We start from the raw sequence: 22,860 nt of genomic DNA on the forward strand, positions 1-22,860 counted from the left end.
TTAAATTAGCTGATTTTGAAAATCTGTTGGGATCCTTGCACCGTTCGTTACCGGCTCACAGATTTTAATATTTCATATCTCGACGCTCGAATTAAGTTTCCCGGAATCAACCGTTCGTATATCCCAAATGAATAAACAGAACACAAATCCAAATCAATATATCCCTCTCGTTCGCGCGCTGTAACGCGCGTTGCTATGCGTTTCATTACACGTGTTTTCCTGTTTGCATTCTACGTAGATCTCGCCAGCGCAAAGTGCTGTCTGAGGCTTAATTAGAAACATTAATATGGATAAACTGAAAACCCTTCCGCCATCGAGATCCCTTCCAGGGCCATTCTGAAGGATTTGCATGTTGGCCGTTTGCCGACGAACGAAGACGAAGTCTCCCTCCTTGTTCTTCTTCTTCTCTCCTATCGTTGGATTTCCACCTGCTTTCCTTCCTTTTCGACAAGGTCCGGATTTAGTTTAAGACCTCGTAGATTATACTGTCGAGATCTTGGCTCTTCGGATGTCCATATTGCGTCTGATGAAGGAGTTAGGGAGATGTTACGGTGTTACCGCGCGATGTTACCACGACGAGAAAATGATCTATATCTTTTTTTTAAATGTAATTGTACAAAAGTGAGTAACGGAGAAAAAGAGAAGAAGAATCCCGGTATTATTATACGGAAAATTGTCTGGTGAAAACTAGTTAGTTTTTACGTATAATGTAGCTTATAATATGGTGAACAAAAGATGTATAGACACAAGACTTAATAATAAATAATTTTTGAACTATAGTATATCAAAAGTGTAAAACTTGTGCTCACAGAGCATTTTTCATACATCATAGGTCAAAAATTATTTATTGCGTCTTGTTTCTGACTCTTTTGTTTATCACATTATAAACTACATTACATGTAAAAGCTAATAGCGTTTTCCATTGGCAGAATTGATGTGCGTTCAGTGCACATTAAAGCCATTATACACTACTCTAATTTGAATGTAAAAGTGAGATATCTCTGTTGATAAAATGCTCAATGTATATTTTACATTGTATATATTCAAACAGCACAATGATATATATTGAGGATTTTGAGGTTTAACTCATTTCTATATTTTTGTTAAACATACATGTATCTTTGCGTTGATTTGTGTACAAAGGTTTTAAAGTGCACTGAGTGCACACTAGCTCTGCCAATGAAACACGCTATAACTCATTCTATCGAGATCCAATATAATTCATGAGGGGTTCTTTCAAAAATTCAAAAGACTGGGATTTTTCTCTGTCGATTTGTACAAAAGTAACAAATCATAAATATACATTTCCTTATTGCGGTGCTTTTTTTTTTCATGTCGAAAAAACGTGATCCAACGTCACAGTTAATAGAAATTACGTATATGAGAACGCGCGCGGATCAATCCGTGAAGCGATGCAAAACGCATCTTAAATAGACGAATCAATCTGTTGAAATGACAAAACGTGTAAATGCAGCGTCTAATTCTTTTTTTGTTGCTTTGTAGGTTGTCAATTTAAAGAGTCATAGTACCATGCTTTCTCTCCTCTTTGGAGAGGTTGTCCAATCTTCTTAGGCAGCATAAAGAGCAAGCAAAGACAATTTCTTTCATCAACCGAAAGTATAGACCCTACAACAGAGTCTGGCCACAAGTGATTTTGTCAAAATCCTACAAGAGAGGAAGGTATATATACTATCTCTCTGTGTATATATATATATGTATACATACACTGTCTCACTCTATAATCTTAATTAAATTATAAACTAAGACAGTGTAAGTTTAAGTGAAATATACAAGAGAAGATGGTAGTATCTTCCTCTCTTGTAAGATTTTGACAAAATTGTTTGCAGCTAGACTATGTTATTAAGTCTTTAATCAAAAATGTGGCTTCTGAAATCTAGGAGAAATGAATCTGTATGTATAGTTTAGTGTTTAATTGATCTTCCGGGGAGCCGGGTTGTCGCCGCGACACATCTGCGCCACGTACACGCGGCCAATTAACTAAGTCAGAGCGCGGTCGTAAATACGCGCAAATAAATCGTCGCGACTGTATGCACACGTGTCAAACGCAAAATTGTCACGATTGTCACGATCCAGCTGTCGCGCTATCCGCGTTAGGGTATTCCGTTAAAGTTGATAGGATTGATGTTCTACGCGCGCGTGGGAGAGAGAAAGACAAAGAGAGAGACAAAGGCATTTATTAATATTCCATTCCATTCAATATTCCATTTATTAATTTCCAATGAAAATATAAAAATAACAAATAAAAAAAAATAGTAAAACAAAATAATAATATCTACAAAATAAAAATAAAGAAATACAAATATAAGAATAAAAATTAGGAAGATAATGAAGAAATTATAAAGGAAAAAAAAATTAAAAGTAAAATTCTAACAGAAAAAATTAGCATATACAACGATCAAAGTAAATTGCAAGAACTATAACGCGACTATATCTCTTGCTGTCGTAGAAAAGCTCACGCTTAAATGCACTCAACAATTTCGACTCCCTGATAGTAACAGGAAGTAAGTGAGTTAGTGTGTGAGGGTGTGTGTGTGTGTGTGTGTGTGTGTGTGTGTGTGTGTGTGTGTGTGTGTGTGTGTGTGAGTGTGTGTGTGTGTGTGTGTGTGTGTGTGTGTGTGTGTGTGAGAGAGAGAGAGAGAGAGAGCACGACGAAATGCGCTTATCGGTGAGCCCCACTATCGTAATAATCGCTGGCGATACATCGTCCTCGCGGATGTAACTGCGGCAATATCTTCCGAGATTTATGATGTGCGGGTCGTTTATGATGCCTTGGGACTGATGGGAGCTAGGAGATAATTCGTATCCGAGGAAAATGAACATTGGTGGTGCAATGAGACAATATGTGTTATCGAGCCATCTTTCATTCCTTGATCAATTTGATATCCTCATGACAGAAATATCAACAGTGTAACAATTTCTTAATTATACGCCTACAAAGAGCTCTCTAAAGATCATCTTTAGGAACAGAAATAGCAAAATCTCTTTTTCTTTTAGCTTTTAGAGAATTTATTTTGGAAAATTCTCTTGTTTGATCTATATGTAAAAGTATAAAAATTTATGAACGCTGCAGATAATTTTATCTAGAATACAATATTCTTTCTATCTTTCGGATTTCATTCGTGTACTGCTTTCAAAGATATTGCAATTTCTTGATCCAATAAGACGAAGAGAGAAAGAGAGAGAGAAGAGAAAAACGCGATGAAACGCCTAAAATCACTCTCAATATACCTATCCAATGATCCGCCCAGCGCTGCGCAACAATATAACGACGAATCAACGAGAATAGAGATAATAACAATCCGACGGGACTTCACGGATCCGCTTAATGATTGGCTAGACTTATCTGACCTGATTTCTCAAGCCGAGAGCACTCAAGCCAATTGTATTCTTCGATAGCGGGAGACGGTTCTCGAGTACTACTGCAATCGTGGCAATCAATCTGATTACTTCTTTTCCGTCGTGCCAACGTAATCGTAACGAATTCCGCAATCCTAAGAAATGCTGCAGTTTATGAATTGCTCTCGCGTGAATAAACCGCTAATTGAGCCGACTTTCGCACATGTACACTACTTGCAAATTATATTTCTAGATTTATTTTTCTTTAAACTTTCGAAGTTTCAAAATTGGTAACGTAGTCAGCTAACGCTGAGTCTGTAAGATCCATTTAATTTATGTTGACTAAAAGGTACTAATAAATTTCAGGAAACTCTCTAACATGACATAACTTGTATAAAAAAAGAATAAATATTAAGCTTTTAATAATTTAAATTTGCAAATGTACATTGAGAAAAATTTCTGTTGAAAATTAATGAACCAGAATATTCTGTGAATACGAATGGATTACCAGAAAATTCTAATTTGTCCATTAATCAGAGAATTCCAATTAATGCAACTAGACTCTGTTTGCAGTATAACATAAAACTATAATTCAGTGGATCGAATAGATCCATCATCAGCTCCGGAGAATTAAACATCTGGATTATATTCTTTAGATACGTCGATAACTTAATGCATAGACGCGATGAACAGCTAATTTAATTTTAATTAAAAATTTATCTCGCAGCACGTTACTTTTTTTTTATACATATTTACATATTAACAAAAGACCAATTTGACGTTTCATACTTATCAATCAGAATTAGCCACTCACGAATCACGTGTAATAAATATTGCATTTCTAATACGTACTCAATACTGAATTTCATCTTCAACTAATTGTCAAATAAAGTTATCTTTCTCAAGAAGCGCATCGCTCCATGTAGAGTACCTAATCTAATACTAGAGAAATCGATGAGAAACGATTTAGTTCTCGCGAAAACTACGTTTAACGTGTACGTGATCTGAATTATCGATATTCAACCGGTTTAAAAACTTAAGATCTTTAATATTAAGATTTCTGTTTGTTTGAAACGAACAAGGCAATAAATATTCAAATACCACTATAATTCAGTCGGTTTACATCGACGACGAAATATTAACAAGACAGTTTTCGACGCAATTCGCGGTTGTCGAAATTATTGCTGAAGCTTTCTACGAGAAGGCAAACACGACGAAATAAGTATCCGTATCAGAGGATGGTGCATTGTGTTTCTGGAGTAAATCGAGGAGGAAGATCTCGAGAGCCGCCACAATCGTGGCAATCAATCGTGTTCCTTTTCGCCGCCTCTTTGTGCAATCAGAGCGCGCTTCATGCTCGGTCGGCTCCCCCGGATACCGTTTCTTCCGTCAACGTGTCTCACGATTCTCGCGGCACTGCACTGCCGAAGAGCCGGAGTCGGGATTTCCTGGTTTAAGTTGGCTGGTTGGTTGGCTGGACCATCGTCGTGGCCGACCGACGTGCCAAAACTGCGAATCGGCGGTCCTTCGATTCGACCGGAAGACCATCGCCGTTGTCTGAGAGAGGTAGAATGAAGGGAGAAGCAAAGGGGGCGGAAAGTTTCGTCCTGAGAGTGGATGGTCATCCGATGAAAACTAATCTGCTCCTGCTTTCACGAGGTGGCAAGTTACGGCAGGATTTTGCTTGTCAGAGAGAAGAATCCAGATGCTTCCATCTAAAGGCATTTGCATGAGTTAGTTCATCTTTGGGAAAGAAGTTCTCGAACTTTTCAACTTCACCCTCTTTACGACGTTTCAGAAACCCTCGCCGATCTCTTTGATAAAAATTCAACCTAGACTCTACATTATAATTTCTGATATTTTTCGGCTAATTGTGTGAACAAATATTATCCGAAGAGACTTTTCATTCAATTTAATCGATAAACCTCGACTAAAATAGTAAGCACTTATATTTTTTTTATTCATCTGGAATTTTTTTACCTTTATTATCTATTGGTTACTAGCATTGTACATTAAGTTTCGAAGGTTCTTGAACTTGTACACGGAGAGAAGGATTTCTTAAAATTTACCCTGAAAATACAGTAATTATGGTACAATACAATAAATTTAAAGATTTTTACCATGCACTTCAGTAAAATTAATCATACTTATTTTATATTTTATTGTAGTTTTATTAATGAATGTGAGAGATTTACATAAAAATTCTTCGAAATATAATGTTGTCCCACAATTATCATATTTTTAGGGTAAATTTTAAGATATAATTCTTTCCGTGTATGTATATAATTTTTAACTAAACTTTTAAATAATTTAAATAATGATTAATAAGGTCTAATATTTTTGACCAAACTGTATATGAAAAAGTTTTAAAAATTATAAAATGATATGAGAAAAAACTACAAAATACGAGAAAGATCAAGTTTATACGAAAGATCAATTCTAATCGAAGAATTTCAAGATAACGAATAATCGATGCAGATATCTACTTAACACATTCTGCATTCACTTCTCCATTGTGTTTAAATGCTTCTTCTTGGTTTGTGTTTACATAGTCGGATAACCGCAAACGTCGGCGTTAATTTACCAAATTCAGGGTAGACAATGGGCAGCTCGTTTAGGATCATGCGGGAAGAACAATAGCACTTAGTCGACGATGAGGTTGGAAGCAGCTTGTCTGTTTAACCCCTCAGTTATATTGCTTGTACTGTATATGCATATATAAGCTTCGGAACATGAGTACCTATGCCCTCGTAAAGTGATTATGTGCATATTACTATCCGACAAATATTATTTGTTAATTAAGTATGGTTGAACACGTCTTATAAGTGATTACAAAAGATTTAATGTCGAGTAACAAGAAAGGGATAATTGGAAATCAGCGCTGTATATATAAACAGTGTGCATTATTAAAAAAATTAATTAATCGTATATTTATGTTTATAAAAGGATTTAATACTATCAAGTACATAATTATTACCTGCCTTCTTATTTGTTTTTATAGATATAATTTTACTCAATTATTTTCTTTTGTTTTTTTGAGACCTACATAGTTTGTTTTCACTAACTTTTTATTAATTTTAATTACATACAGACAGTATTTAAATAAGATAAATTTTTAAATTGAATATAATTTATAAAAGAGTAAAAAAAAAGCTTTTAAATTTTTACTAAACTTTAATTTTATGTTTTATTAAATCAACATTATTTTAGGAAATATGTATTACTTTATGACAAAAACATTTTTCTAATAAAAAAACAAGCCACAATCATTCTTTCATAGAGATACTTTATTGCGTCTATATGTAACGAGTGGCCGAGTACGATAAAAGAGAGATAATCTTGACTTCCATCGCGTTTTTCAAACGTTTAACTTTCTCGATTTTCTACGACAATAAAACTCGTGTTATCTCTCGCGTGAAAATCACCATCCTCCTTCCGAGCTGTCTTTTATTATCCGTCTGAAGACTACGAGGGTTGTGTACTGATAAGTTTGTATAAATGCGACACTTTGAATATGTTGCGAGCCATGAGCTCCATTGTAATCTCGTTGTCGGTCGCCACGTTGTATTCAAAACTCCGGGCATTCCTGTTCGTCGCTTGTGCTGAAATGTACTTTTGATAACAGTTCAAAGCTCGCCCCATCTCGCCGCTCTATTCTCGTGAAAGGTAGACGTCACCGATCTAAAGAAGTCTCGGTTCACTCATGCGAGCTGAATGGAGAGCCGACCGGGTGCTATCATTCGCGACGATTGCGGAGTACTTCCAAGAGTGTTCGATTTTTCACACGTCTTGATTCTCCCACGCATCATTTGCATTTCATCTATGAGTCATGTGCATCATAATTTAATCATTAAAAAATGTGTTATCGTTAGAGAACGGAGAGGAAAAGAATTTTTTTATTTTAGTATTAAAAAAAAATGTTTGATTAAAAAATGGACAAATCGGAAAATTCTGATTATATCAATTAGAATTCCGATTATCTCAACTACAATTTTAATAGATTTAACTAGAAAATTTTCTACTAAAATTCTAGTTGAGATAATCAGAATTTTAAATGATATAATCAGAATCTTGTAATTTGTCCATTTTCAACCAAGCCAGAAGATTCCTTTTTTAATAAAGATTCGCACGTCAGAGGATTGAAAAGGAAAGCTCTTTTAAATTTGAATAAATTTCTTAGACTTTTTTTTACTTTCCGGAGAATTTTTCTGTGTACGTAATAAAAAATTCACGGAGATATTGATTTGTGGAAGTGAGAATCTGTGAAATCAGGGTACCGTGGAATTAAGGATTCCTGAAACACAGTATCCCCGATGTACCCAGGATTTATGAATGCGAGGACTGCAGGAACCAAGGATCCGTGGAATGAAGGAACTGCGAAACCAAAGATTTATAGTACCGCCTATGTACTTTACGCAGGTACATTTTTCTCATTTTGCGCGAATGTGATTTACTCGGTGGTTTACGAGAAGTCATTAGCTGTGTAACAAATAGCGAATTTCTTATACAGAATGAAATAAAGGAAGCAAGTGAGTTCCGCAAAAGAAAAATGTATATTTCGCTCCAGAAACTTTATAAACAGTGCGCGAGATTTAATTATTGCCGATCAAATTCCTGAGTGGAACAATTGATTCCGCGATCAGCGACGCGGCGCTTCTATTTACGGGAGCTGTGTGATTTCTCCCTTAAGGGTCCGTAATTAGAATTGTTCATGTTTGTAACGACAGTTTATTCTTGCTATCGTTTCATGAAGCTGTAAAAGTAGAAGTAATTAAATTATAATCAAACCGTACGCGCGAGAAGAACAATTTTACCAAAAGTATTCAAAAATTAAAGTAAATCTAAAAATAATGTTGTTAAACTGTCAAAACAATTACTATATGTAGGAAATTTAAGTATGATGACCAATGTTACTAAAAAGTTTTGACATTCTAGCAATCAGCTTGTCCAATATAATTATTTTGAATTCAATAAAATTATTTTCAGACCTGTATTCATAATAGTTACATTTTTAGATATCTTAATAAAATCTTTCCATGGTTTTCATAATTTTTAAAGAGATAATTATGTTATTTAAAAAAATCGCATTTTTTAACAATATGTTGAATATTTTTTATAATCTTATTTATTTTCAATATTTTCAATTATAGATACAAGTAAAAACTAAAACACGAGGCTTATACGTGTTTTATTAGTAACAAATAGTTTACGTAAACGTACGTGGTAAAGTCGTGGTATTTCTGATCTATATACACTTGTCGATCTAATCTTCGCCTGCTCACAGCCTGCCCGCTTTCCTATTTTCGGCCTTCCCGTAGCTCTTAAAAAACGATGGAGATGTTATTAAAATTTTCTCACTATCGATGGAATTTCAATAACGACTGTCAAAGCAGCTGTCGCTGGGTGCATTAATTCCGTGACGACGGGCAAGTTGCGCGTACCGGATTGCAGTAATTCGTGAACGGTCGCGTCGCGAAAAATCACGTCGCCGTTTTGAAACGAAGCTGAAACGTGCCGTAATTCCCTTCGAGACGCAGCTTTTCTAAGCACTATCGCAAATGGAAGATAGCGAACCGACTAGCGAACCGATGAATAGGCGAAGGTAAAACCTGACAAGGCACGGTTGAGCGTTATTACACGAAGCTTGTTATCATGCAGATAATACTAGTTGAACGTTGTAGTTCGTAATACTTTATGTAATAGATGCTTGTACGTGCTCTTAAATATCTCTTCTTTAATAATACAACATTTTAGAGAGAACCAGAGAGGTGTGTGTTAGGAGAGTTAGAGATAATGATGATCGTTACGCAAGAAATAAATAATTTTGCTCGAGCATAGTTGTTATTCGCGGGTTAAAGAATAATGCAAAGCGATAGGGACCGAGGATGGACAAAGCTTGTCAAGTGACGATGTGAATGTAAATTATTATTTGAATGCAAATACGAGGCCGATATTATTATAATGAGCTTTCGAACGACGTCGGACGCCTTGCTCGCGTTCGAAAACTCGTCGAGCAAATAATAATGGAAATAAAGTACGCTCCGGGCAGTAATAACTTGCAGTCTCCGAGAGATATCCGAGAGAACAGAGCGCGCGTTAGGCGACTAGCGCCGTCGGGAAAAATGGAAAATCCTGTTGGATTTAAAGTGAAATAATTGACGACGCTCTCATGCGCTACGAGAACACTTCGACGCCGCTGTTACCGACTTTTCATGCTGTTTCGGAAAAAGAAGAGGCGGTAGAAATATCCTCTTAGCGCTACGACGGCATGCGCCGGCAAATAATTTTAATTACAAAAAAGTCATACGGAAGAATTGAGTGTACAGCACGCAGATAAGAAAGCAATTTCTGGATAAGCAACCACCGTGCTCGTCAACTTTCGTCGCGACGGCTTACGTAACGCAGCGCCTAATTACAATAGAACAAATTAAAAACAGAGCGCCAGCGAGAAACTGATCGCAAGGAACGAAATTCGTGAATCTTAAATTGCGTCTCTGCTCCACAGTTGTACTATCTATTATTTTTTTTTTTATCATCTTCACAACGTCAGGTATCGATCACGCAGAATTCTTGTCTATCCTATGGAACGACTTTAATTACAAAAGAATGCAACCTGCCGCGACGGCATGCGAGTGCAGCAAATAGTTTCATCCTTCATTCGCGAAATTATGAAATACTCTCCGAAACTCTCCATTTGTCGCATCAAATTTTCCATAGAGAATTATTCTGTAACTTTCTGTATTATGTGCAAACTTCTAAATTCACCTTTGTGTCTCCCTTTAGTTGCGGATTTTTAGCGAAAATGATGGTGAAACAAAACTTGATTGCATACCATCATTTTCGACGTGCTTGCAATTTTTGTTTGTGTCACATATTAAACAACAAATTAAATTAAATGAAAAACCAATTAAATGTGTTAAATTCTGTTCATGTTAATTGTCATCATGTATCAGAATATAAACATATCTCTGTCAAAAGTGATGGGAATTGGAAATTTATGTTCTCTGTAAAAAAATATATATATGTATATATATATATATATAATAATTTAGTAAGAGATCAATATACGTATATTTAACAATATAATTTTATAGTTTAAATTAAAATTTGTTCATCGTAATTATTTTTATAAATTATTTTATATTAAAATAATTTTTAATTCAGGTTCTAAATTACTGTTAAATTTTTATATTACTTTCACAAATATAATACAGAAAAATCTGTAATCTTTTTCATTTCATTAATACGTATAATACATCCTTAACTGTATTAGGATTGAGAACGTAGATTGTGTGATAAAAATTGGTATATATAAATCTTAAGCATATAAAAAAAACCTCTCTGAAGCTACATAAAATAGGGCAGAAATAAAACCTCCCTGTAGTGTACTGCAAAATGGCTAACTCGTGTACACTGCGATAGTGCAGCGTATAATATTGTCCCTTTGTGTCCATCCAAGCAACCCTTGGGCGTTACTGCCGTTTTGCAAATAAATCAGAATCTACAGTCTAGCTATGTTTGTGACAAACAGGAACCAGCGATTTTCTCTGGTGCACCTATCGCGTAATATTATACTTTTACTCTCAAAAATATTATACTATTGATTTACGTTACAATTCATATATACAGTTCATATTCACAATTTATCAATAAAAATACGCACTTTTATTTCAAAAATTTTATAAATATATATAACATTAACTATATGCTAAATGCATATTAATATATTATAAGTACATTCTGAATAATAATACGAGTCTAAATAGTATAGTAATACATACCTACATATTTCTTTATTAATTTCACATTAAACAAACAAAAACAGCTATTATATGGCAAAACAAAACGTTTTTACGTATTTATCCTAGAATTCTTTGTAATAAATTTGTGATAAACTTTTTATATGTGTATGTAAAATGTGCATTGTAGTAAAATACGTTTAATAACGTAAAACTATAAACATGTTATACATATTATTAAAACTTACAAGAAAGCTTTTCATAAGTACGACATTGTATAGAAGCAGATAAAAATATGGATGGGATAAAAACAGATTGTAATTTAGCCCCGTGAAACTTTTGTGAATGATAAAGGATTTCCGGCTGTGTAAAGATCCAGACCGACAGGAAGATTTTCCTTGGTACAAAACCACCTATTCCAACATTTAATGCAAATGTTCTTAATTAAAATATGTATCAGACTGCAGAAACTTTCATTTGTCATATAACATTTGCCAGATAACTTTCACCCACGATGAAAAACTCAAATCTAGGAAAAGAGTTTTTGATAAAATGGACTGTTCAAATATTTAATGTAAATGTTCAATTAAAATTCCAACTGGACCGAACAAACTGTCTGTGTGTGAAGGAAATCTCATTAGATAATTTGTATGCGTTATAAAAGATTCAGTTTTAAAAAGTGCGTGTAATTAGTTATTATCAGTCTAATATTTGTGATGTAAGATCTTTAATGATATTTCAATCTACCCGAAATAATATTTTCTTGTGATGAAGAAAATGCTAGATAATCATCTTTTATATTAAAACAATTCTAACAAAAAATAGAAATAATTCTAAGTTTTCGATCGACGAAATATCGAGCACAAAATTCACTAGCTGATTTTTAATATCCGAAAATCAACATCATACAAAATTCAGATCGCAAAAAAATATTGACTTGACCATATCAAACATTTTGCTGTTTAATCTAGAGTGCATGTGTGTGACCGAATTAAAATTTCAATCTACCTAAAAAACTTTTTCACGCAGTAATAAAATTTCTAAGTAATTACTTCTTGTTAGAAAGAATTACAAACGTGAAAAGGGGAAACCGACGTCATGACGAGGATGGACGTATGTGAGGAGGAACTTGTCACATAACTGTAAAAATTTTGAAATATATTCACGCTCAGAGACAAATACGTTTTGTCGTATAGTCTTGGTTCTGAAGTAAATTTGCGATTCGCATTACACGGATCATAAATCACAATAGCGGTGCGGATGAAAGGTAGTGCTAACATTCGAAACGCGAAATACATTCGCGGGGGGTCCTGGCGCAGTCTCTATGCCAGCCCGTTTCGACCAGAGTAATACATCGCTATTTTAATCTCTTGGGTGCAATACGGGCATGCGATATACGCGGTCCGTGCGATATTGACGAATAAATACCGGAATAAACGGTGCTAGCGCTCGACGCTCGATTAAGGGACGAAATTGGAAAATTTGGCCTGCGGCCATCTCGTGAAGAAAATCGCGGGATACTGTTTCGCCGCACGCGATTGGTTTATCAGATTTTTTTTTTTAAATTTATATCACACTTTACCATTGCACATTTCGTATCTCTTTTCACATTTATAACGTACGTCCTGGATGCCGCGTGTTTTCTTTAGGCGTCAGATATTGGCAACCATTAACCGACATGCCGGTTATTTCAATATCGAAATATCGAATATACATTTATATTAATTAGATGCGCAATCACTACTGTTAACGATTATTTCTCGTTACGTTTTTATTTGATTTAGTCAAGTACTATTCCGAATGATATCTGTTCAACATTAGATTCAAAGCGGTACAGGTTTTGTACAGACGTTGAGACAACCACTTCAGCTATATTTTGCGCTAGAATTCTTTCTCCTTTGTTCGACTGTGATTCTATTAGAGAGAACAGAGACTTTCGATGTCTTTTCTAGAAGTCGTCGAGCTAATTCGATAGCCTATCGCTACTCTTGTTGCGAGCGATCCCTATAAATCGCGGACGGACTCGAGTTTACGGAAACGATTCGAGGTGAATTTATCCCACCGTTGCTGGTGACAGTATCGATTGCAAAACTTCGGAAACTACTTAAAACTTTCTCTCCGCTATTTTTCCTTCTCCTACAAACTCTTTTTCCCTCTCTTGCTTGCTCGATTCAACTCATTTACAGTTACGAGGGATGTTCCTTTCTCGATGAGATACCTATCGGACTGACTTGCATTACACGCCCGAAACTTCGTCTCCAATGTTCTTACCGTGATGTTATTTTTTTGGAGTATTTCGCTATTAGTCTACTCTACACGCTTTTTTCGACAGTTCCAAGCGAATGTTCTCCAGGATTTAGGATTAAGGTCAACTTGTATAGAGTCCCCGTTCGAGTAAAATTATTGAAAAAAAGCTACAGTGTATGGAAGGGAAGCTTTTACGATGGATTTGCAGCACTTTGCCTGGAAATTGGAAATAAGATACCGATCGATTTAATATGATATCAATCACTCGATCTTATATCCTTAGAGAAACACAATTATATTGGAAGAATATCCGATAATCAGTAAAATTGACATGTTTGAATGCGATACTTTGTGGTTAAAAAATATTAAAAGTCAGATAAGTTTTCTTTTCTTTTTTTCTGGTTTAATTCTTGATAATTAACTATTGTTATATATTATGAGCTTATCGAGTTTCTATGCAATGTTAACAATTTATGAAAAATATGTTTATTATATTATATAATAATGATATCTTTCATTCACACTAGTAATACTGACTACTATTTTATACTATACCAATTTGTTTTAATAATCTTTATATAAAAAAACTTTTGTATTTTATATGATACAATTAGTAATTATAAATTGATAAATACTGTGAGATACATATTATTTTAGTAATATACCTACATATATAATGGTACGATACAATATATCATTTTGATAGTAAAAAGATTCTACCAGTTCTATTCCAGTTGCGTTCGTTTTTCTCAAACATGCCAAATGTTCCAGTTTTCTTTCCTGTCGTTCTAATCTCACGGAAAAAAAGAGAAATCTGGTCACCTTATCTAAGATCTTAGATTGCAAACTTGGGGATTCTAGGATTCCAGAACCTAGAATCTCTTCGAAGTCCAAGAAACTTTGGATCTACATGCAAAATGCAAAAATTTCAGAATTCTTGATACCCATCTTAAACATTACCGAGTATATTCAAGAGGGCAATGATCAGCATATCGGGCGGAAACTCTATTCCATGCGAGCGCTCTCGAGTTACCCAATTACGCGAACGGATTGTTGACTTCTTTTCCACTCGTTCTACGATCCGTTCCACATTAAACTCGCGGGACGAGCACGAGTTTGCTCGCAAGAACGGCGAAGGGGAAGGCGAGAGAGGCGATAAAGCGTTGATGCCGCGCATCTTCCGGATGTTGCCGATCACTGATGGAATTGCACACGTCGCCAATCCGGGGCTGCAGGTGCAGCCACACACGAACATGGGGCGAACTATTTGGCAAACACGGATTCCAGGTTGAATGGCAAATTGTGTCAGTACACGCTACAATGCGCGCACCGAACGAGCGCGCGGCTGCGTTTCGGTAAGGAACGCTAGTTTCTCGTCGAGAAACGTGACTTCTCGTCCTTCGAGGAGCAAGAGAAGAGATCTGCTGATGTGTCAACAAACAGGTGTTTGATTCACACACGTGACGTATCGAGAGGATCTCAAATGAGAAATTTTGACTTTACGTTCTAACGAGAGTAACGATATAAGCTTACGTTTCGCGATCTACATTCGCCGTAAATGTGATATAATTCCCGTCTTTACCAGTTACGACACCTTGACATTGCGTACACGTTTCGTTCACTTCCTTTTCATAATTCTCTTTATCTTTCCCGATCGCAGTTCAGGGGCGAACGACGATGCCTCAGCCGATTTACCACGCTCGCGCTGTTGTGGTGAATCTAGGGATTCGAGATTGTATATGGGGCTTATAGGATATCCGCACAACATTGGTTCTGCGTGCACGGGTAACGAAACACTATTCAAGTGTCGGCATCGTCAGCTGGTGCGAATGTTTCTCTCGCGTCTTTAATGCCTCCGTTCATTTGCGCCGCGCATTGCTCGAAATTAATGTGCCGAATATATTACAAACGAACTTGCAGTTAATTTTAACGAAAAGTAGGTCAAATATTCACTCTTTCACATCGTCTTTATACGTATTTTGTATTTAACGTCAAATAACTCAATAGTTTAAATTTTGCTTATAACAAAAGTTGATGAGTATACTATTATATATTAAAATACGTACTTTTTATTATTACTTTACACTTCTAAAGAATAATTCATAAAAAGATGTATTTTTCACATTTTCAACCGTCTATATACAGTGTGAGATTTTTTTATATTTCAACGTTTATACAACGTCATTTAAAAGAGCCACGTAAAGAAGACTATTTGCGGTGTTTTTAACACATCGTACTTCCCCCGATAATACTTCCCTAAAAATCATGAGGATACTTACAGCTGTGTACTCCCGCAGCTATAAAGGATAAGTAAGGCGGATGATTGCAATCACGAAGCAAATTGTCCTCCTTTTGCATGGCCACCGATCGTTCCGATTTCATCCTCCAGTGAGGTGGCGAGAATTTTTCGCCGTAGAAAGGGTTGGAAGTCTGCTCGTCGAGCGACAGACAACGAAAGGGTAGCGAACGTTGGAGGCAGCAACCGTTGATGGCCGCTCCTTTTTGTCGTCGTGGAAAAACGCCGCCGTTAAACTTTTTCCAATGCGCTAGGGTACCAGTAAAATATCGAGTAAATGCGCCCGCTGTAGCGAGCGCCCATTAATTCGCCGGAGACGCGAGAAGATGGGTAAAGCTTAACTCCACGACCCCCTTTTACCCTAGAAAGTTCAGGTACATATTTACTGGTATTGGTGCGTCTTTATCCCCAGTTGAGATATCAGAGTTTTCATTTGCTTCGTGATTGCAAAGGTACAAAAATGAAAGCGGTGACTTTGACTGCAAGTGCAACGAAAAAACTGCAAGTTTTTCTTTCTCTTTATTCTCCTCGATACGAATTTTATCATTTCTTAGTTTCTCACGAGCGTCAAATTTTGGAAGATCATTTTGCTCCATAATTTGTCGGTCCATTTCTTGTGATTGTGTTACCCCAGAAAGTAGGACGTTCAGCGCATTGAAAGTTGAAAATATCTATGCGTCTGATTTTAATCTTCCGTCTGCAGCAATCATATTTTCACTTCCTCCGTTTAGCTCAAATTTTTTTTTTTCACTATTCTAGGTTATCAAAAAATGCGGAAAAATTCAGGGATATTTTTCAGTATCTCTATTACATTACCAAATAGTTTTTTTTTAAAGAAGATATTTTAAGAAGAGAAAACCGAACACCTTTACTTCAGAGAAATTTAAGAGTGAAATTTTTTGTTTGTGTAAAAAAAAGACCCAGATTGTAAGCGGAAAGTTAATAACAAGCGCTATTCACTTCTTGCTTACTTAATCGAAAATGTACGAGCTCAGACTTTAAGTGGATCGATGATATGAGTTGCAAATGCGCGTTATAATGCGAATGCAAAATTATCAACCTTGAGCAACATATGTGCCGTCCGTGCCGTCGTAACGTGTCCGTTTGCTTGCTCTTGGATATTGGGGGACTGGCCGTTACAATTTGGACAGTCCGTTGACATTGATATCGACAGTCAAACGAGCATTCAACCGCAATGCATATACATAAGCCAGCCACTCGGAGATGCTCATTGCATTTCCGCCCGTATCTACTTTATGCAATGAGAAAACGTTGCTTCTGAGTGCAAGACTGCATTATGTCGCGTCGAGCTTGTGCAAAAATCATTGCCCGATATGTACACTCGGCACGTATTCGTGTCGCATTAAGGAAAATGAAATGCTACCCGTAAAAAAGGAAAAATCATTATGCGCTACCATCACGATTTCGTCTAAAATTCATTTTGTTTTTATTTTTAAGATTTAGAACGTAATACAACTTAAATAATTTTACAGAAAATCGAGACAAAGTGCTTTATGAAAGTATAAACTTATTCGAATTATTTAGTTTTGTGACTGCACAATTCTAGTTATTTACCCCGACTTAGTTCTTCATTAGTTGTTTTCAAAATAGCTGATTCGTACTGTGTCGCAATTGTAATATTAATACCAATTTGAAATGCAAATGTCAATATTTCAGAAGTTCAGAAATACTTAATAATTAGTGACGTTCACTAATATGTGACATTGTGTTCTATAACAATTTGAAATTTGATTTATGTTTATTTGATATATTTGATATAGCTTTTTAGTTTGTTCGCACTCGATCTACATATTTTGTTACGTCCAATTTCCATTATCATGTAGTTTATTTTATCCGTCTTTGTACAAGCGTGGCCAACGTTTTCGCGTCCAGAATTAGCCTCCATATTGGTTGGTGGTGTCTATTGGCAATCGATCGAGTGTTCAGCCAACCACCATGAATATGCACGAGAGAGTACTTCTAGAAAACGTTTCCAGAGTGAGCACTCCCATCGAATGTGCATCATCGGCTGTTTGATCATCGTGTTCCGCGACACAATGGAAATTTACTTCGTTGACTTCCAAATTGGAAATCATTGGAAAATATACGCGATTATAGTATTATATAATATATTATATACATGTATAACGTTTAGTAAAAGACATAATTAATAACACAGACTGTACTCTCGAAAGAATTTAGAACTTTTTCTAACAAATAACTTGTGAGATTTAAAATTCACTTACAGATATTATCGAATATTATTGGCAACAATTAAATAACTCATATTTTTTCCACAAATTATATTTTTAATCTTTTATTATAATTCCTATATAATGTTCTTTTACGATTTCCCAAACTGGCAACGCATTTAAAATAAACCGCTTTCGTTCTAGTTTTCTACAAAAAAATAATCCGCAAAATGAAAAATGGTTCTGCAATTTCGATATTCACCGTCGGAATGATATTTCAATATATGCCACACGATACTTCGTAATCGAAGGCTCTTTGTAGTTTTGCTGCTTCAAATTGCTAGCAATATTGCATACGTGTTATTTCCATGTTTTTTTTATTAAAAAATATAATGCGCATACACGCGTGCGGCGCAAAATAACAGTTGATTTATGCCTCCGTTCGTTAGTAGCGATGTCGCGGCAGCAATGCGGTGACGATTCATTCGGAGTTTAACGCACAAAAGCCTGGGTGTACCCATTAGCGAGATACTTCGGGATTCAGTTGAATGCGAAAGCCGCGTTTAATGGCGGGGAATGCGAAACTATCGATAAAGTTTCTCGTTTCCGACCACGACGGAGAGTCAAAGAGGTCGTCCGCGGCCTTGTAATTCGACTTTTGTGCTGCTGCAACAAGGGAAGTAAACGATATAATCGTATTATACTATATCATATTATATCAACATTTAGATAATTCTCAATGAATTCTAACATTACAAAATAATGATATTATAATTTCAGAGATAACCTGTCACTTTTTATTATATCCTAAAAATTTAAGAATAAAGAAGAAGAAAGAAACTACCTAATTATATACGCAACTCGACAAACTGTAGACATAATTATTTCAATAAGTTTACAAAACTTATTTTTAATTACAATTCTTTTACATAAAAATATTTTTATTCTAAAATTAATTTTTAATTAATTTTTCCTAAAACGCACCAAAATATATATTGATCTTTAAGTTTTTAAATATATTAATTTAATTTTTATTTTGTGAAAACATTTATTCCGTATTTACGTTAATTAATAAATAATTTGCACATCATATTGATTATGTGTTAAATTGTGTCATATTAATGCATACGTTTTATTTACGACAATTATTATGTGATATAATAAAGCTCTGAATGTCATTAAATCCGGAACCGCAATGTTCCAAAACGAGAAGTTAGATCATCCCGCAGTCGGCTAGCTACTTCACAATTATGATTTTAATTATGAACGGAAGTTACCGAGGGACTTACTGGAGCCGTTGTTATCCGAGCGTCGCACTCTTGATTTACAAAATTAAGTGAAAATATTTATGAGCAATTTACACGCGGCCGATATTACGCACTGCATGTTTCACGTGGTAACGCGCGCACGTCATCGTCTCACGCTACTTCGTCGACCACGGACTTTGTCGCAAATTAAATGCGGTTGCCGTCGGGCTTATCCTCGGCGGGAAATTTCCTCTGAATTATTGACGAACTGCCGCTTTTGACTCTTGATGAAAGGAACGTTAGCCCCTTTATTTCCCATATAACATAGAGTGTAATGAATCTCGCAATAACCAACTCACGTTCAACAAAAGAATCATTTCTTGTGGCAGTCAATCGGCCTCATTAATTTTCCATCATCCATTAGTACAAGAATAATTGAAAAAAACACCTATAAAAGTTTCAATTATATATATATATATATATATATAAAAGAGAAATAACATTTTTAATACTTTAATATACTGGCCTCTTACATATATTATCGAATAATTAAATGCCCAAATTTTCATAAGAAATAATTAAAAAATGATATCCAACGCAAATAAATGTGGAAATATTAATTTATTATAGTGTCACATATACGACAAATATAATTTATGTAAACGTTTTGATTTTTCTCAGTAAAAACAATAATAAACAATTAAAAAATGAAGAATTATAACCTAAAATTGTAAAAACTATTCTTATTCGCAAATACGTATAGTCGTTATATTTATGATTCTTTTAATGATATTAGTAACTTTGATGAATTATTAAAATCGATATGATTAACGAAAACTGTAGTTCCTGCTAACTTAACTTTATAGAACCGGATTAAAATTAAAAAATGTCTCTTTATTCAATAATCGACATAACACCAACAAATAAAAATTTAGATAAACTTATAGTTTGACATCCGTCGAGTAATATAATAACAATAAGTGAATTATAGTTATGTCCAATTTAAAACGTAAAAAAAAGGTGAAAGTCAATAAGTAATATCGATTATTGAGTTATTGTATTATATTTTTTTAAACTATTGTTTTTAAAGTATTATAAATTTATAGAGAGGTAGATAGATGATCATGAAATAAATAATAATAAAGAAATAAAAGAGACAGACCGGGATAGATTAAGCTATAACATGTTTTAAGTGAATGGTTTTCAGTGAAAACGACGGTTGTGGTCAGACATGGCTGACCTAACTTCGCTTCTACTACTAGTATATTGCGCTATAAAGGCGTACCGCACACTCGCATTAGAATAAACTATATCCATCTACGCTATGATGCACATCAAACGTGCAATAAATGTAGAACATGTGGTAGCACTGTGGCGCTATCATAACCTTTTAACCCTCGGGGACGAGTCGTGAGCACCACACGTGTGCTTCGACAGAAGAGAGGGTTTGTGCTGTTAAATACGCATTTTGAAAAGAGCGCATACAAATCTCAAATATTAAAAAAAAAGAAAGAAAAAATGTTTATACAATATAATATAATTCTTAATTTACTACATGTGTGTGTTAACGTTGTTATATTAATATATAATAGAACCTACTATATAGAAGTTATACTACTATATGTATAACTTCTACATAGTATAAGAATTATGAAATTTGTAATAACTGGCAGCAAAAAATAGTTTAATAGCAATTTTAATTAATGCTCGTATATACATATTTGCACTTTTTACATTTTCAGTTCATTTAACTTTTATTTCGCACTTCCATATGTAAAATTCACCTAAAACCGAAGCATAAAACGATAGATTGTAAAAAAGTTGCTTAATAAAAAATTCTTTTTTTTGTACTACCCATTTAGGAAATATAACTTTCGTGATAATATAGATAGGCAAAGAGTCGCCTGAGATTTTCAACGAGACTTGTTAAAATAAAAACTTGGAATAAACAAGAGAATTGAAAAAAGCAAGAGATAAAATTTCACGAAGCGTTGTAAACTACAAGACAATTGTAATAAATATCATGGACGTTTACGACTAATTCGTTGCTTTCGAGAAATTCCTTGGAGAAACTCTATTATCACTTGCGACGTTTTGTCGCTCCTCAAACATGTACCTATACCATAACTGCAGGTCAACGCGACCAACAAAATTGCAAATAGTTATTACGACTTGGATTCCACACACGCCGTATGCTTAGCATGTCGAAGCAAATAGCAACAGCCTGTACGAAATTCCAAATGTTTGGTGAACTGGCATTAGCGTTTCTCGGGATCCCGAGAAACCATGAGTACTTTCCGAGGATTTCAGATATTAATGCACTAGATATTCATAGAAGCTCTATCTTTATTCGGTCAAATCCAATATCTATAAACTGTATATTTAAAAGTTATATCGTCAGTTGAATTTCTATCTATTCTGCGTATATTAAATTATTTGACATAATTGCTCAAATGATATAATAAATTACAAATTGATATAATATAATTTCATGCTTTTAAAATCCAACAAAATTGTTAAAATTTGTTAAATATTATAGAGGCAAGTTAAAATAAAATTTGTAATATTACACAATAAAATATGACAATATTTAATCACGGAAAAGTTAGGAGCTTTGTTATTAATACTTGTTTCGAGTCGTCAAATTGAATGAGAGCGGATGTTTTACGTTTTTCTATGTCGATTTCAAAATTGAGTGATCAAAATTTAATCAACGCGAGAAGCGTGCCAAGAGGCATCCATATGTATCATCTGTCTTAAACTATTTTGCATACGCCTCGTCTACAAGAGAGAAAAGCTAGTAGAGGGAGAATTGGAATATCTTTCGTCCGTTCCGGAAGACGGAGGATATTCTAAAAGAGAAAATGAAAAGTGGCGGATGTAAGAATGTGTGCAGGGTTGAGGAAATAAAATGTGCCTTTGATGTCGTTCAGCTTGGTCGAACCTTTTTGCATTTCTTTGATATTTCGAAGTTCTAAAAGTTTTCGCGCAGCAGATAGAACAGACGAAGAAGGCAAACTTCGGTCTCATCATCTAAAAAGGCTCGTTATTAAAGAGAATGTATTAAAGAAAACATAATATTATTTAACTATATACGCTATATAGAAATATACATATACTTCTGTAATTTTTACATGTTTAAATAATACGTATATTAAAAGCTTAAAAACCGATGAATATTAATACAAATTCAAAAAATTTAAATTAATCTTTATAGATATTCATTTAATTCCCGATAATCAAAGAATAATTTATGAGAATAAAATTTATTGAAATTATATGTCAATTATTCATTATTAGTTTAAGTAGATTAATTATAAAAAGTAAAAATATAGATAACTGTTACTTAATATTTCCTATTGATCTTTGTTAATACATACTAAGTAATAATACAAAATATTCAACAATATATATTTTCAGAAATAGTCTAACTATCAGCGTTTCAAATGTAAAAATAATCATATTTTTATCTTCAAAATTCTTCAATTAAATTGAGGATTGAATTGGAAACACTATTAAGTCTCATTGAAAGTATTTCATTGTTGTCTAATGAACTAATTAAAAAGGAAATCGAGGGATTTTGTTCGTTTGGTGAGCCATTGCACGAACGCAAATAACGTTGAGCGTAATCTGTCTTCGTACGTGCCATTTGCCTTTGACGTTTACCACCGCGAAGGGCGCCGTGCTATTGATGATAGCGGCGGCGTTGTCAGGGTTGATAGCGGGGTTGATAACGCGCTACGCTCGTGGACACACAGTTTCGCGGGCGAGAAATAATGAAA

General features: G+C 34.6%; 1 protein-coding gene across 2 annotated transcripts in view; it reads left to right on the top strand.

Annotated features, from left to right (window-relative positions):
• LOC108772034 (cysteine-rich secretory protein 1) overlaps positions 1-22,860 on the top strand; it is a 47,114-nt gene that overhangs the window by 8,737 nt on the left and 15,517 nt on the right. The gene's annotated exons all lie outside the window — the stretch shown is intronic.

The sequence above is a fragment of the Cyphomyrmex costatus genome, unplaced genomic scaffold, assembly GCF_001594065.2.
Source record: "Cyphomyrmex costatus isolate MS0001 unplaced genomic scaffold, Ccosl1.0 scaffold175, whole genome shotgun sequence".
NCBI lineage: Eukaryota > Metazoa > Arthropoda > Insecta > Hymenoptera > Formicidae > Cyphomyrmex > Cyphomyrmex costatus.